Source organism: Papaver somniferum, chromosome 3 (genome assembly GCF_003573695.1).
Source record: "Papaver somniferum cultivar HN1 chromosome 3, ASM357369v1, whole genome shotgun sequence".
Lineage (NCBI taxonomy): Eukaryota > Viridiplantae > Streptophyta > Magnoliopsida > Ranunculales > Papaveraceae > Papaver > Papaver somniferum.
Genome location: NC_039360.1, coordinates 188,488,473 through 188,505,828, shown reverse-complemented (window position 1 = coordinate 188,505,828; position 17,356 = coordinate 188,488,473).

Sequence of the window (17,356 nt, the reverse complement as noted above, 5' to 3'; positions counted from 1 at the left end):
TAACTTCACAGATGACCAATTGTGCTGCCTCTTGTTTGCGAAATAATGAAACAATATTGCGAAATTATTCATTTCTTCACTCTCTGTAAAAAAGAAGAAAACTATGTTCGCAGGCGAATTCGAACTTGCGACCACTAACGCACATACTGCTCTCTGGACCAATTTTGCAAGAACCTCTCTGCGAAATTAACGTAGAACTTTTTTCCTTATTCTTTTATTCTCCCATGCAAATGAGAAGAAAATGAAAAATATGTGTCTCTGCGAATTCAAACCCGTGACTTATTTGTTGTTCGCTCAACCTTAAACTATCTGTGCGAATTTCTGTTTGTGACAGAAATTACAGCGCCTGCCTCTTATCTTATCTTCGTCTTTCCCTTGTTTCTTCTCCTGAACATGAAAATCTTCCACTGAAACTTCCATTTTTTCCTTAAATTTCACCACAACAACTAATTTTTCTCTCTCACTCTTTTCATGTCTTTGAATTGTTGATGATGTTTACTCCATGAAAGTGTGATTTCTTCCATAAAATTTCCATTTTTGAACCTAAACTTTGTAGATCTAGAAAAATATGATCAATAGCTAATCTTCATGGAAATTTCTTGAACCAACAAGCTACAGGAGGGATAAATCCTTTACTCCTCCATGTTTCTAGCGCCAAAATGTAGTTGTAAGAAATCCTACAACACACCCCTTGTATTATCATGACTATGATTTCTAGATCTAAACTTATTTGATATGAAAATAAAGATAAAGAAAATGAAAATACAAAATAAGATACAAGATTTACGTGGTTCGATCAATGTGATCTACATCCACGGGGTTAGGGATCTTCATTATGATTGTTTGTAATTACATATGGATTACAATTGAGACTCCATTAATGAGTATTTGGAGCTCTTGGTTGAAGAAGGAAGAAGAAGATAATAATACAAATTATGCTCTCTCTCTCTACAAATGTGTCCTCCCTAAAGTGTCTCTCTCCTTTTTCTTTTTGATTATTCCCCTTTCTCTCTCTTGCCTTCCTCTTTATATAGGTATTTACGTAGTGGATGACAACTCATATATGGTGGGGTACAACTAACATTTCCCCTAATTTCGGATCTGGCTTGCGGTATTTTCGCAAACTTACAAATGTTAACTTCGCAAACATCCTAAATTTCGCACGATCATCATACTTTTCTCACGTTTAAGCTGATGTCATATGTTATGTCATTTCTGAAATCATATTGTGATGTCTTTGTGATGTATTGCTAGTAATTTCGCAAGCATGTCGTTGTTGCGAGATTCTGATCCTACAGAATACATTTCATTTGTGTGTGAAAAGATAAGTTTCGATCTAACGTTTGAAAGATATTAGCTTGGATTAATCAGGTTTTTCATCTAACGGTGAATATTGAATGCTTTGTTACCAAGGTAACTTAGATTGCAAACCTTGAGATAGCTATATAAGGAGACGTCTAGCAAATGTGCAAAACTAATCCCCACACCTCCTGTGTGACATTAGTTAGTTTGATAGAGTCGATTCTCCTTTAATCGTAGGTTTCTTCTCGAGACCCTGTCGATTAACGACTTAAAGACTTCATTGGGATTGTGAAGCCAGACGAAAATACTTCTCTTGTGGTTGAGCGATATGATCTTGCCATTTTATATTGTACGAGTTCAATTGAATAATTGACTTGAGATTATATCTCCGATAGGGCAAGATAAAAAGAAATCACAAACATCTTCGTCTCATCGTTTGTGATTCCGCCATATCTAGTTTCGCTACCATACGATTTAGATTATTGTGTCGTGATTGATAATACTAGGTTGTTCTTCGGGAATATAAGTCTGGTTTATCAATTGGTTCTTGTTCACCTTGATTTTTATCAAAAGACAGAACAAAACTTTTAGGTTTATCCGTGGGAGACAGATTTATCTATCCTTGTAGACTTTTCTGTGTGATACATATTTGTTTACTAAAGTCTTTGACTTTGGGTCGTAGCAACTCTTGGTTGCGGGTGAGATCATCTAAGGGAATCAAGTGCGTAGTATCCTGCTGGGATCAGAGACGTAAGGAGCGCAACTGTACCTTGAATCAGTGTGAGATTGATTAGGGTTCAACTACAGTCCAGACCGAAGTTAGTTTGTATTAGGCTAGTGTCTGTAGCGGCTTAATACAGTGTGGAGTTCAATCAGGACTAGGTCCCAGGGTTTTTCTGCATTTGCGGTTTCCTCGTTAACAAAATTTCTGGTGTCTGTGTTATTTTTATTCCACATTATATTTTGTTATATAATTGAAATATCACAGGTTGTGCGTTGTATCGATCAATTGTGAAATCCAACCTTTGGTTATTGATTGGAAATTGATTGATCCTTGGATATTGGTCTTTGGTACCATCCAAGTTTATCTTTCTTGTATTTAATCGAGACTCGCAGATTGCTTGAGTAAGATTTAAATCAAGAGATAGAGATATTAACTCTTTGATATACTTTTCATTAAGATTGAGTCTGACTGTCTAGTTGATTCTCTTAAAAGTATATTAGAGTTAGTCCATACAGATTGCTAGTCAAAATATTGGGTGAGGTTGTTAGACCCCCGCATTTTCAATTGGTATCAAAGAAGGCAAACACGTTCAAGACCTCAAAAGTCTGTGTTTGTTGCGATCTGACTCTATGGACGGAAGTGAAAAAGCGGGGGTCTAACAACACCACCCAATATTTCACTTAGCAATCTGTATTGACTAACTTCGAAATACTTTGCTAGATAATCAACTAGACAGTCAGACTCAATCTAGATAAAAGTATCTCAAGGAGTTAATATCTCTCTCTTGATTTGATTTTTACTCAAGCTAAAAACAATAACGAGTCTTTATCAAATACAAGGAATACTTGGACGGTACCAAAGACCAATGTCCAAGGATCAATCAATATCAATCAACAACCAAAGGTTGGATTTCCAATTGATGATCACGAACGCACAACCTGTATTATTTCAATTATATAAAATATAATGCGGAAAAGAAATAACACAGACACCAGAAATTTTGTTAACGAGGAAACCGCAAATGCAGAAAAACCAAGGGACCTAGTCCAGATTGAATACACACTGTATTAAGCCGCTACAGACACTAACCTACTGCAAACTAACTTCGGACTGGACAACAGTTGAACCCCAATCGGTCTCCCACTTATACAAGGTACAGTTGTACTCCTACGCCTCTGATCCCAGCAGGATACTGCGCACTTGATTCCCTTAGCTGATCTCACCCACAACCAAGAGTTGTTGTAACCCAAAATCACAGACTTGATAATAAATAGATCTGTCTCACACAGAAAAGTCTATAAAAGGATAAATCTGTCTCCCACGGATAAACCGTAGGTTTTGTTCCGTCTTTTGATATAAAATCAAGGTGAACAGGAACCAATTGATAATCCGGTCTTCTAATCTCGAAGAACAGCCTAGATTAATCAACCACCTCTCTACAATCCTTCATGACTACACAAGCGGATTGTCGAGGAATCACAAACAGTGAGACGAAGATGTTTATCTTGCCTATCAGAGAACTCTCACGATCTCAAGTCAATCAATCGATTGTACTCGTACGATAGGAGATGCAAGATCATATCACACAACTACGATAAAGTAGTATCAGCCTGGCTTCACAATCCCAATGAAGTATTTAAGTCGTTAACCTTATTTTAGAGAAGAAAATCAAAGGATAATGGAGATCCACTCTAGCGGGCGCACTAGTAGCACACATACGTGTGGGGATTAGTTTTGCACAATGCTAGATGTCTCTTTTATATAGCCTTCAAATCAGGGTTTTGCCTTAGTTACAAAGCAATCTATATTCACCATTAGATGAAAACCTGATTTAGATTCAAGCTAATATTTCTCAACCGTTAGATCGAAAACTTAGATTGTCACACACACTTAGGTAGACGTTTACTGGGTTCGTGAAAACCATGCCCGAACGTGTACGTGTATGTTGGTTCAACATAGTAACCCAAAAGGTTAACCATATGAGCATTTCATATTAACCTTGTTCTTCTTCACCATAACTAGTTCAATTAACTCAAATGAACTAGTTACAATGTTGTTCAATTGCTACGAGATCTTATGTACTACACAAGACACAATTGAAGCAAAGATGATTCGATTTGATGAATCGGCTCATGAACATTATATCCACGGTTTGCATAAAGCATTCCTTAGTAATTTAATGTTTCATGTTCAGAGCACATCTTTAGATCATAACCTCTTAAGTTCACAAACAAGTTCGCGGACTTAAGTTAATCGGTTGAGTTTTCCAAACTCAGCAGAAATTCTCGGAAAGAGAAATTCTGCCAGTTCGCAGACTGGGTTCGCGGACTAAGCACACAAACGAGTATTTGGAAAATCCCAGCAGAAATTCTCGGTCGAGAACTTCCGATAGTTCGCGGACTGAGTCTACGAACTAGGTTCGCGGACTTGGCAAGCCAATTCCACAATCCTCCCGATTTCTCTTGATCAACAAAGTTCGAAAACTTCGGTTCACGGAATACATGGTTATGTAATCTAAACTCTCATTTCAATCATTGTGACATTCTCGGAGGACGCTATGTAGCCGTTATTCACAGACTGATTCACGACAGAGCAATTCTCAAAGTGATTGAAACTTTTCATGACTTTCGTCACTAGGTGAAGATAAACTTGATCAAAGCGAAATGCTTTACCAACACATGATTTCGAGATAAAAGATAAGCAATGAATGCTCAACTCGAAATGTCAAATGTGTATGATCTAGTCTATATGGCATACGACTTTTGTCTTATAAGAAGTAGGAGATAGAAGAAATAGAATTTTGAGTGATAGATAAGTTCAAGTCTCCACATACCTTTTTGTTGATGAAGTTCCATGGTTCCTTGTATAAATCTTCGTCGTTGTATGATGAATCACCATGAAGTCCTTGAGCTCAACTACACTTTTCTATCCTAGTCCGAGACTTATCTATGTAGGCTAGAAATCAAGACTTATAGTTTTGATCACTAACATTGACAAACATGCTTGAGATAGAAACGCATGCGAGGTTGACCGAGCTATGCTCTAACAATCTCCCCCTTTGTCAATTTTAGTGACAAAACTATTAATACATACGGAATACAAAAAAGGTAAACCTTAGTGGCTCTTATTCCATAGTCTAATCTTCAACGTTCCTTGAAATCTTCTTCCTTCCAAGTACTCCAATGATCCCAAAGGTTGTAAGTTTAGCAGCATCGTTGTTGAAGATCCGTAGCTATAACAATGAGAGAAATCGAGATTCTCGATCATTATTATACAGTGTCATAGTATTATTATATAACATCAAATTCCAATTGTATCACGACTTTAACAATAATACTACGGTAATATGTATCACTCCCCCTTAGTCAATACTCCATCTCGATCATGGAAACCACTCCCCCTTACAGAATGATCCGAAAACCATATGTATTTGTTGTGTGAACTACAATATTTCTCCCCCTTTTTGTCAATAAAATTGGCAAAGGTACAAGAATGGGATCATAAAGAAATTTCCACAACAGACTTTTCATGACCAAAAGAAAAATACATACCAACTTAATTTAGATGCAATCAAATAGCCGAAGCTAACAACATTCATCAAGGAGTTTTAAGATACAAGATAACCCCTATAAAATTCCATAGCCGCACTCCCCGCAAGATATTACCATTAAGCACAAGTTCAAAAGAACTCTCCCCCATTTGATGTCATTCCCGGGAGAACAACAAGAGCGACCTTAATTTCGAAAGAAAAGAAGGATTTTTTATTGGACACCAAAAACCATAGGAATTATTTTCTATATCCAAAGCTCAACCAAATTAATTACAAGTAAACCCATGATTAATTCAATTGGAATACGCAACTAAATCAAACCACAAAAGTGATCAATTTAATTGAAAGTTTTCAACATAAGTAAACTCACGGAGCTACGACTAAGTCAATCACATGGAGATGACTAACTTAACCGTTCAAATACTCAACATAAGGAAAACCTTACGGAATATATGACTACATTAACCAAAGAACATGATAGTGTAGCCTTTCATATACTCAACACAAGAACTTGTGGAATATATGAAAACTCAACTAGATTAATTACAAGAGAACCTATAATTAATCTAATTGGAATATAAACAACCAAACTAATCATCGAAGTAATCAATTTAATTATTTTGGGCTCAACATAAGAGAATTTATGGAACCCCGACTAAGTTCATCATAGAATATGACAACCTTAACCGTACATGTACTCGATATAAGATAGAAGACTTATGGAGTACTAACTAAATAACCAAACTAGTTGATTAATTTAGTTCCTAATGCTCGACATATAGCATCTTATGGAACAACCAACAAAGCCGAGGTAAATCGACTTAGTTGTAAGGTGCTCAACATAAGACACACAATGGAGCCTTCACGGTAAAACATAATAAAATGGATCAATGAATATCAATACCATGGATAACATACAAGGATCTATTCTATTTTCCACCATAACATCATAATAGACTTTATCCTTGTTGAACAAAAGATTTTATCCTATTTTCCATCAAATACATGATTACATAGGCTTAACTTTTGTATATGTCAAAAGTCCACTCGTCCTTTCATCAATAAGAATACAGATTCATGAACGTCTTTACTTTTGACAAAATATGGGACCTTCAAGTTCACGGACGCAAACAATACATATCCCATAAAAATATTGCAATATCACAAACCATTAAAATACTGCAATAACAATCTTTGCCCTTAGAAGGTAGAATCAATCTTTTTCACACGGATTTATACCAAGAGTGGTTACCAAAAGCGTATAAAAAGATTTCCTTAACAGAGAAGAACATACAAAGTCATTGACGACTATGCACCATAGTTCACATGAGATGATTGTGAACACTCAAGAATATATAGCAATGTGAACTACTACCCATTATCGAACTTCCTTCTTTGTGATTCAACATCACTCTTGTAACAGCCACAAAATTGCTTAGAATATGATTTCTCCAAGAATCCTAGTGCCCAAGTCAAAGAGAATAGAACAAGTGCAACGAAATGGAGCAAACACTAAAAAACAAGAGACAAGATAAAGACCAATATTAAATCATCTAAATTCAACAATTCTCATCTCCATTTTGAAGGGAATTCAATAAGGAAGAGAATGCAAATAGAATGAGGTAAATCCGAGTTCGGACGAAGAAGTTACAACCAAGACAAGTTTACCGAATATCGACGTCAAGTATGCATACGGGTTTGCAAACGAATTTTCATGACAAAAAAAGTTTACAGGCTGGGTTTGCGAACTTAAACCCATGGATTTTGATTTTAAATGATGTTATGCATCCCTGTAATGTGAACCATGAAGTCCAAACATCCCGAACAACTATTTTCAAACCTAAACATATAAGAACCTTAAACACGGATCAAGTTAGGTAGAAATGAATGATAAGCAAGGTACATGGATCATAATAGGTACTTAAGCAAGTAAAAACACAAATATTACTCAAGTTTATAGACATACCTTTTTATAAGAATTCAATCGAATTCTACGGCCTTACTGAACACAATCTGTGTGCCCCAGTTCTCGTGCTTCCTTTACCGTAACAGGGCATTCCTTGGTGAGGATGCACTTTCAACACAAACAAGTTGTGTTGAGATGAACATTGTCTTGATCACCATGGCACCAAGAGAGAGTTTCTTTCCAGCAACTCTTACATCTTTTAGTGTTGAGAAACACCCAAGGAACTGTTTTTATAAGTTTATCAAAGAACTTCAAGAGAACCCAAAAGGATTTGTGTTTCTGATTTCTTGTTTTCCAACTTATAAAAAATAGTTTTTGCAGATAGTTTTTAGTACTGAGAGGGGAAACTCTTTTGATAAACAGAGACATCCTAGCTTCTTCATAAAATAAGGCAATACTACTATCTTGATATGCAGTATCAGGAATCGAGCAACGAATCAATTCATGCTTTGAGGTGATACACTCAGATGACTGAGATTTAAACTCCTCTTGTAATTCGTTTAGTTTGTTACAACTAATTGGATTACGCAGAGGAGGAGCATTGCTCTCACTTATTAGTAAATCAATATCAACCTCAACATAAATATTATTCATCATAACTTGATTTAGCCTGTCAAGAGATTATTGCTCTTTCTGGAGGTATAACTCAACATCAAGAGATAAGCTCTCAAGCTTCTTTTCAAGCCCTAAAAACACTTCAAGGGATTTTAAACCTGGTGGAGGTTTAGATAGAATTTCTTATACAGATTTAATTAAATCATTCATGGAAGAGAATTCTGAAATCCCTGGATCTGGTGGTGCATTTATTGAGATAGCAGTGTCCATAGAGTCGGATCGCTTACAAACACAGACTTATAAGGTCTTTAATGTGTTTGCCTGCTCTGATACCAATTGAAAAAGCGGGGGTCTAATAACACCACCCAATATTTCGCTTAGCAATCTGTATGGACTAACTCCGAAATACTTTGCTAGAGAATCAACTAGACAGTCAGACTCAATCTAGATAAAAGTATCTCAAGGAGTTAATATCTGTCTCTTGATTTGATTTTTACTCAAGCTAAAAACAATAGCGAGTCGTTATCAAATACAAGGAATACTTGGACGGTACCAAAGACCAATGTCCAAGGATCAATCAATATCAATCAACAACCAAAGGTTGGATTTCCAATTGATGATCACGAACGCACAACCTGTATTATTTCAATTATAAAAAATATAATGCGGAAAAGAAATAACACAGACACCAGAAATTTTGTTAACGAGGAAACCGCAAATGCAGAAAAACCAAGGGACCTAGTCCAGATTGAATACACACTGTATTAAGCCGCTACAGACACTAGCCTACTGCAAACTAACTTCAGACTGGACTATAGTCGAACCCAAATCAGTCTCCCACTGATACAAGGTACAATTGTACTCCTACGCCTCTGATCCCAACAGGATACTGTGCACTTGACTCCCTTAGCTGATCTCACCCACAACCAAGAGTTGTTGTAACCCAAAATCACAGACTTGATAATAAACAGATCTGTCTCACACGGAAAAGTCTATAAAAGGATAAATCTGTCTCCCACATATAAACCCTAGGTTTTGTTCCGTCTTTTGATATAAAATCAAGGTGAACAGGAACCAATTGATAATCCGGTCTTATAATCCCGAAGAACAGCCTAGATTAATCAATCACCTCTCTACAATCCTTCCTGACTACACAAGCTGATTGTCGAGGAATCACAAACAGTGAGACGAAGATGTTTGTGACTTCTTTATCTTGCCTATCGGAGAACTCTCACGATCTCAAACCAATCAATCGATTGTACTCGTATGATAGAAGATGCAAGTTCAGATCACACAACTACGATAAAGTAGTATCGGTCTGGCTTCACAATCCCAATGAAGTCTTTAAGTCGTTAACCTGATTTTAGAGAACAAAATCAAAGGTTAATGGAGATCGACTCTAGCGGGCGGACTAGTAGCACACAGACGTGTGGGGATTAGTTTTGCACAATGCTAGATGTCTCCTTTATATAGCCTTCAAATCAGGGTTTTTCCTTAGTTACAAAGCAATCCATATTCATCGTTAGATGAAAACCTTATTTAGATTCAAGATAATATTTCTCAACCATTAGATCGAAAACTTAGCTTGTCACACACACTTGGGTAGACGTTTACTGGGTTCGTGAAAACCATGCCCAAACGTGTACGTGTATGTTGGTTCAACATAGTAACCCAAAAGGTTAACCATATGAGCATTTCATATTAACCTTGTTCTTCTTCACCATAACTAGTTCAATTGACTCAAATGAACTAGTTACAGAGTTGTTCAATTGCTATGAGATCTTATGTACTACACAAGACACAATTGAAGCAAAGATGATTCGATTCGATGAATCGTCTCATGAACATTATAGTCACGGTTTGCATAAAGCATTCCTTAGTAATTTAATGTTTCATGTTCAGATCACATCTTTAGATCATAACCTCTTAAGTTCACAAACAAGTTCGCGGACTTAAGTTAATCGGTTGAGTTTTCCAAACTCAACAGAAATTCTCGGAAAGAGAACTTCCACCATTTCGTGGACTAGGTTCGCTGACTGAGTTCGTGTACTAAGCACACAAACGAGTATTTGGAAAATCCCAGCAGAAATTCTCGTTCGAGAACTTCCGACAGTTCGCGGACTGAGTGTGCGAACTAGGTTCGCGGACTTGGCAAGCCAATTTCACAATCCTCCCGATTTCTATTGATCAACAAAGTTCGAAAACTTCGGTTCAATGAATACATGGTTATGTAATCTAAACTCTCATTTTAATCATTGATACATTCTCATAGGACGCTATGTAGCCGTTATAAACAGACCGATTCACGTCAGAGCAATTCTCAAAGTGATTGAAGCTTTTCATGACTTTCGTCACTAGGTGAAGATAAACTTGATCAAAGAGAAACGCTTTACCAACACATGATTTCGAGATAAAATACAAGCAATGAATGCTCAACTCGAAATGTCAAATGTGTATGATCTAGTCTATATAGCATACGACTTTTGTCTCATAAGAAGTGGGAGATAGAAGAGATAGACTTTTGAGTGATAGATAAGTTCAAGTATCCACATACCTTTTTGTTGATGAAGTTCCGCGGTTCCTTGTATAGATCTTCGTCGTTGTATGATGAATCGCCATGATGTCCTTGAGCTCAACTACACTTTTTTATCCTAGTCCGAGACTTAGTTATGTAGGCTAGAAATCAAGACTTATAGTTTTGATCACTAACATTGACAAACATGCTTGAGATAGCAACGCATGCGAGGTTGACCGAGCTATGCTCTAACAAGAAGTGTTATCTCAAAAAATGCACCACCAGATCCAGGGATTCCAGAATTTTCTTCCATGTCCGATTTAATTAAATCGATAGAAGAAATGTTGTCGAAACCTCCACCCAGTTTAAAATCCCTTGAAGTGTTTTCAGAATGTGAAAATAAACTTAAGAGTCTACCCTCTGATGTTGATTTATTTCTCCCGAATGGACAAGAGTCTCTTTTCAGACTAAATCAAGTTATGATGAATAATGTTCATGTGGAGGTTGATATCGATTTGTTGATTAGTAATTATAATACCTCCTATTTGTGTAATTCAACCAGTTTCAACAAACTGAACAAATTACAAGAGGAGCTCAAATCACAGCTATCTGAGTGAATCACCTCAAGAGATGAATTGTTTCATTGTCCAAGTTCTGACACTCTCTATCCAGATAAAAGTATTGTTTTCCATAATAAAGCAAGGATGTCTCTTGTCACTAAAAGAGTTACCCTCTGCACTACTAAAAATTATCTCTCATGAGGTTGAAAATAATAAATCAGAAACGCAATTTGTTTTCTGCCTTCTGGTTTTTCGTTGAAAAACCTAGAGAAACAATTCCTGGGGAAGTCTCCAATAATGCAAGAATTAAGAGTTTTTGGAAAGAAACCCTCACCTGGTGTCATGGTGTACAAGATTCTTTTTTGTTTTACTTGTTACAAATACATGTGGATGTTGCTCCTATGTTGCACCAAACAAGTCCTCTGACATACGTGTGGTTCACATACGTGGAACCTAGGACCGCTTCACAAACATGTCCCGTTATGAAACGTGTCAAAATGATTCCATGACACACAAAAAGGGGAAGAAAATCTTTTCGTTCACTTCACCCTCTTCTCTAGTTCTTTCAGTTCGAGAACGCAAGAAAAAACCGAGCAACTCTCAGTTCTTGCTTCATCAACTTCACGTTTTTCTAATCAAATCAAAGTTGGTTTGTGTCCTTGAACTCAGGAGAAGCTCGTGAACATTGGGTCAAGAGTAGTTTTTGCTCTTCTCAATAATTTGGAGAATTACCATTAGAAACAGTTCACGAACCAAGTAAGTGTTTCAATTCGTTCTTGTATCTTTTGAAATCATGAGTAGAAGAAGAACTAGGAAAGTAGGAAGCTCAATCCAACAAACTAGAGATGAATCCTTCCTTGACTCCAGTGTTGGTGCTAGGTTTTTCAACCCTGCTTCTCGTAAACTGTACCAAGTGTTAAAAAACAAAACACCCACTCGTGAACGGTTTTATGATGCGACTAAAATAGATGTTCCAGGCTTGGTTGGATTCTTCAATAGCCATGCTTGGGGAATTATTCATAGACCTTTAGGGAGTGTTCGTGTTGAAATGGTTGCTCAGTTTTATGCTAACATTCATGATGAAAACACTGCTCTCTGTTCCTTCAAGACCATAGTAGGTGGAACCATTTTTACTGTGGAACGTTTTGTTATCTCCTACTTTCTTGATGTGCCTATTGGAGGTGAAATATATCCTCCTTCTGAGTTTGTGAGACTACCACTAGAAGTATTGTATAACAGGTTGTTTGACAAAGACCTCTCACGTAATGATGGTAAGGTTTATGTAAGAGGAGAAGGATTGTTTCTCAAAGTTGCTGCTAAACTTATTGTGGAAAATATAATGCCTAGCACTTGTGACAGCAATTCATGGACCAAGGGACTTACTGAGTTCATCTATTACATTGTTGAAGATAGAAATATTGATTTCTATGGAATTATCATTGATCAAATGATAAGTGTCAGACACAACACAGGAAAGACACCAGGTTTTCCATGTCTCATCTCAAGAATTTGTGCTAACTTTAATATTCCTGTTTTTGGTTCCGATCTTGGAGGACCAGCTGTGCTAGGCATGTCAAGCATTGATAAAATGAGGCCCTCTACAATCAGAGTCACCCCAAGAACTCATAGTACTCCAGCAACTGAAGAACTGTCTCGTCTTCGAGGAGAACTTGCTGAACTTCGGGAGGAAAATGTGGTTCTTAGAGAGCAGGTAGACTTTGCCGGGAATGTTGTCCCAGAGTTATTAGAGAAATTCTATGAGATTGAAAGAGGTCATTATGAATGGAGTGACTGATATCTAGTAGCTATAATTTTTGTTTTGTCATTATCTGTTTAAACTTCTGTTGTTGGATTTAAAGTTTATGTCTTTGTGATGTAATAACTTTTTATGGCACAATAGTCTTGGATGATTATGTCTTTCAATTAAAAGTGCTATTGAGAAGTGCATATATATCTTGTCAAAAGTAAAGTCTTTCGTAAGTTGATATGCATGTGTTGATAAAAGAAGGAATGAACTTTTGACAAAAACAAAAGTTAAGCCTATTATGTCAATTATTGATGGAAGATAAATTAAAATCTTTTGTTTACAAGGATTATGTCTATTGTATGTCATTGTGCAAATAGTGATGGAAAATAGAATGAATCCTTGTATATGCCGCAGTATTGATCATTCCCTGATCCGTATTTTATGCGTATACTGCAATGTTCCATAAGTTTTTCTTGTGTTGAGCATAAGAAGATTAAGTTGATCATTCTTTTATGGTGAACTTAGTCGTAGCTACGTAATCTCTATTATGTCGAGCATTTCCAACTAGATTAATCATAGATTCGTTTGTTGTTATTTTGGTTGTGTATTCTGATTAAATTAATCATGGGTTCTCTTGTGGTTAGTTTAATTGAGAATTTGGGATATAGAAAATCATTTCTTTATGGTTTTTGGTATTCCATAAAACCGTTCTTTGCTTGTAAAAGTAAGGTCGCTCTTGTTGTTCTCTTGTGAATGACATCAAATGGGGGAGAGTTCTTCTGAACTTATGCTTAATTTCCATATCTTTGTGGGGAGTGCGGCTGTGGAATTATTTAGGGGTTATCTTGTATCTTTATAAACTCCTTGATGAATGTTAGCCTCGGCTTTATGATTGCATCTAAACAAGTGGATATGTACTTTTCTTTGGTCTTGAAGCGTCTTCGTGAAAATTTCATTAGGACCCCGTTTTCGTACCTTTGCCAATTTTATTGACAAAAAGGGGGAGAATTAATGTGTAGTTCACACTACAAATACATATGATTTACGTACTTTACGGGTCATTATGTAAGGGGGAGTGGTTTTCATGTTGAGACGAAAGTATTGACTAAGGGGGAGTGATACATATCACCAAAGTATTGTTGTCGAAGTTGTGATACGAGAAATTTGATGTTGTGTAATAATACTATGACATTATATAACAATGATCGAGAGCTTTTTTTTTCCCATTGTTATGGCTACGAAACTTCAACAACTATGATGCTGAATTGAACATCTATGGAATCATGGGAGTACATGGAAAAGACGAAGTTTTCAAGTAATGTTGAAGCACCAAGGAGATCAAGCATGTGGACGAGAAGCTACAAAGTTTTATTTATTTTGTAATCCATCCATATGTATTGATAGTTTTGTCACTAAAATTGACAAAGGGGGAGATTGTTAGAGCATTGCTCGGTCGAACTCGCATGCGTTGCTATCTCAAGCATGTTTGTCAATGTTAGTGATCAAAACTATATGTCTTGATTTCTAGTATACTTATGACTAAGTCTCGGTCTATGATAGTTAGGAATAGTTGATCTCCAGACTCCATGATGATTATCTTGCAAAGAGGAAGAACTACTCAAGGAACCGGTGGAACTTCATCCGACCAAAAGTGGAGACTTGACCTCATCTTGTCACTCAAAAGTCTATCTACTCTATCTCCTACCCTTGAGACAAAAGTCGTATAAGTTTGATAGTTTTCATACATACACATTTGCTATTTCGAGCCGAGTTTAATCTCCTATATTTTTCTCGAAATACGTGTTGGTAAGCTCTTGCTTTAACCATCTTCATCTTTAACCGTGACGAAAGTCATGATGACGTTTCAATCTTGAAAATAGCTTTGATGATGATAGTCGATTCTTTATTTTTAACGACTGTTATAACATTATAAAAGAATATTTCAATGATTGAAATGTAGAGTTGAGAATATTTAACCACTTATGGATGTAAGCATATAGTGTGTTCTCACATCAGTGTATAAATCCATGTGCCGGAAACCAAGTGCGTGCATATGTGTGTATGCGGTATTGGTGAAGGAGATAGGTTGGGTACGCGTACCCGTACGCGTACTGGCGGAAGTTCACGTCCGTGAAATTTTGCTGAGTTTGAAGTTTACGAACTAAAAAAACCAGTCACCTTAGGTACGCGTACCCGTACGCGTACTGGCGGAACTTTTTCACACGAAAAAGTCTGCTGAGTTTGGAAACTAAAACCAACTCAAATCCGGTAGCTAAGGTACGCATACCCGTATGCGTACCCAGCTAGTTATTTCTCAAATCGGTAGTTCATGTACTTAAAACAATAAATTATAAGGAATGAAATCTTTGCAAATCATGGTTATATTGTTCATGAATTGATACAAATGAATCAAACCGATTTTGTTTCAGTTGTGTCTATGTATAAAGACCTAAGCAATTGAACAACTCTTGAACTAGTTCTTATGAGTCATTTGAACTAGTTATGAGAAAGATGAATACGGTTAATATGAAAGCACTCATATGGATAACCATTGGTCAACCATTTGTGAACCAACCAATGTACACGTTTAGGTACGGTTACTTAAACCTAAATGAATACATTTCATTTGTGTGTGACAAGCTAAGTTTCGATCTAACGTTTGAAAGATATTAGCTTGGATAAATCAGGTTTTTCATCTAACAGTGAATGTTGAATGCTTTGTTACCAAGGTAACTTAGATTGCAAACCCTGATCTGATAACTATATAAGAAGACGTCTAGCAACTGTGAAAAACTAATACCCACACCTCCTGTGTGATACTAGTTGGTTTGATAGAGTCGATTCTCCTTTAATCGTAGGTTTCTTCTCGAGACCCTGTCGATTAACGACTTAAAGACTTCATTGGGATTGTGAAGCCAGACGAAACTACTTCTCTTGTAATTGAGCGATCTGATCTTGCCATTTTCTATCGTACGAGTTTAATTGAATAATTGACTTGAGATTATATCTCCGATAGGGCAAGATAAAAAGAAATCACAAACATCTTCGTCTCATCGTTTGTGATTCCGCAATATCTAGTTTTCTACCATACGATTTAGATTATTGTGAGGTGACTGATAATACTAGGCTTTTCTTCGGGAATATAAGTCGGTTTATCAATTAGTTCTTGTTCACCTTGATTTTTATCAAAAGACAGAACAAAACTTTTAGGTTTATCTGTGGGAGACAGATTTATATCTATCCTTGTAGACTTTTCTGTGTGATACAGATTTGTTTACTAAAGTCTTCGACTTTGGGTCGTAGCAACTCTTGGTTGTGGGTGAGATCAACTAAGGGAATCAAGTGCGTAGTATCCTGCTGGGAGCAGAGACGTAAGGAGCGCAATTGTACCTTGAATTAATGTGAGCTTGATTAGGGTTCAACTACAGTCCAGACCGAAGTTAGTTTGTAGTAGTCTAGTGTCTGTAGCGGCTTAATACAGTGTGGTGTTCAATCTGGACTAGGTCCCGGGGTTTTTCTGCATTTGCGGTTTCCTCGTTAACAAAATTTCTGATGTCTGTGTTATTTCTATTCTACATTATATTTTGTTATATAATTGAAATATCACAGGTTGTGCGTTGTATCGATCAATTGTGAAATCCAACCTTTGGTTTTTGATTGGAAATTGATTGATCCTTGGATATTGGTCTTTGGTACCATCCAAGTTTATCTCTCTTGTATTTAATCGAGACTCGCAGATTTCTTGAGTAAGATTTAAATCAAGAGATAGAGATATTAACTCCTTGATATACTTTTCATTAAGATCGAGCCTGACTGTCTAGTTGATTTTCTTAAAAGTATATTAGAGTTAGTCCACACAGATTGATAATCGAAATATTGGGTGAGGTTGTTAGACCCCCGCATTTTCATCATTTGAACTAGTTGTGGTAAAGAAGAATAAGGTTGATATGAAAGTGCTCATATGGATAACCTATGGTTAACTGCCGTTGAACCAACGACTTGTACACGTTTAGGTACGGTTACTCAAACCTAAATGAAGTTACATTTCACGTATGTATAACAAGCTAAGTTCGATCTAACGGTTGAAATATATTATCTTGAATCTAATCAGGTTTTCATCTAAAGGTGAATATTGAATGTTTTGTTACTAAGGTAACTAAGATTGCAAACCCTGATTTGAAGACTACTAAAGGAGAACTCTAAAAACTGGGAAACCTAATCCCCACACCTCATGTGTGATACTAGTTGTAAGCAAGAGTCGATTCTCCTATAACCTTAGGTTTCTATCGAGACCCTGTAGGTTAACGACTTAAAGACTTCATTCGGATTGTGAAGCCAGACCCAACTATCTTCTATATAGTTTCGTGATCTGATCTTGCTGTTTCTATCGTATTTGAGTACAATCGTAAGGATTGGCTTGAGATTAATTTCTCCGAT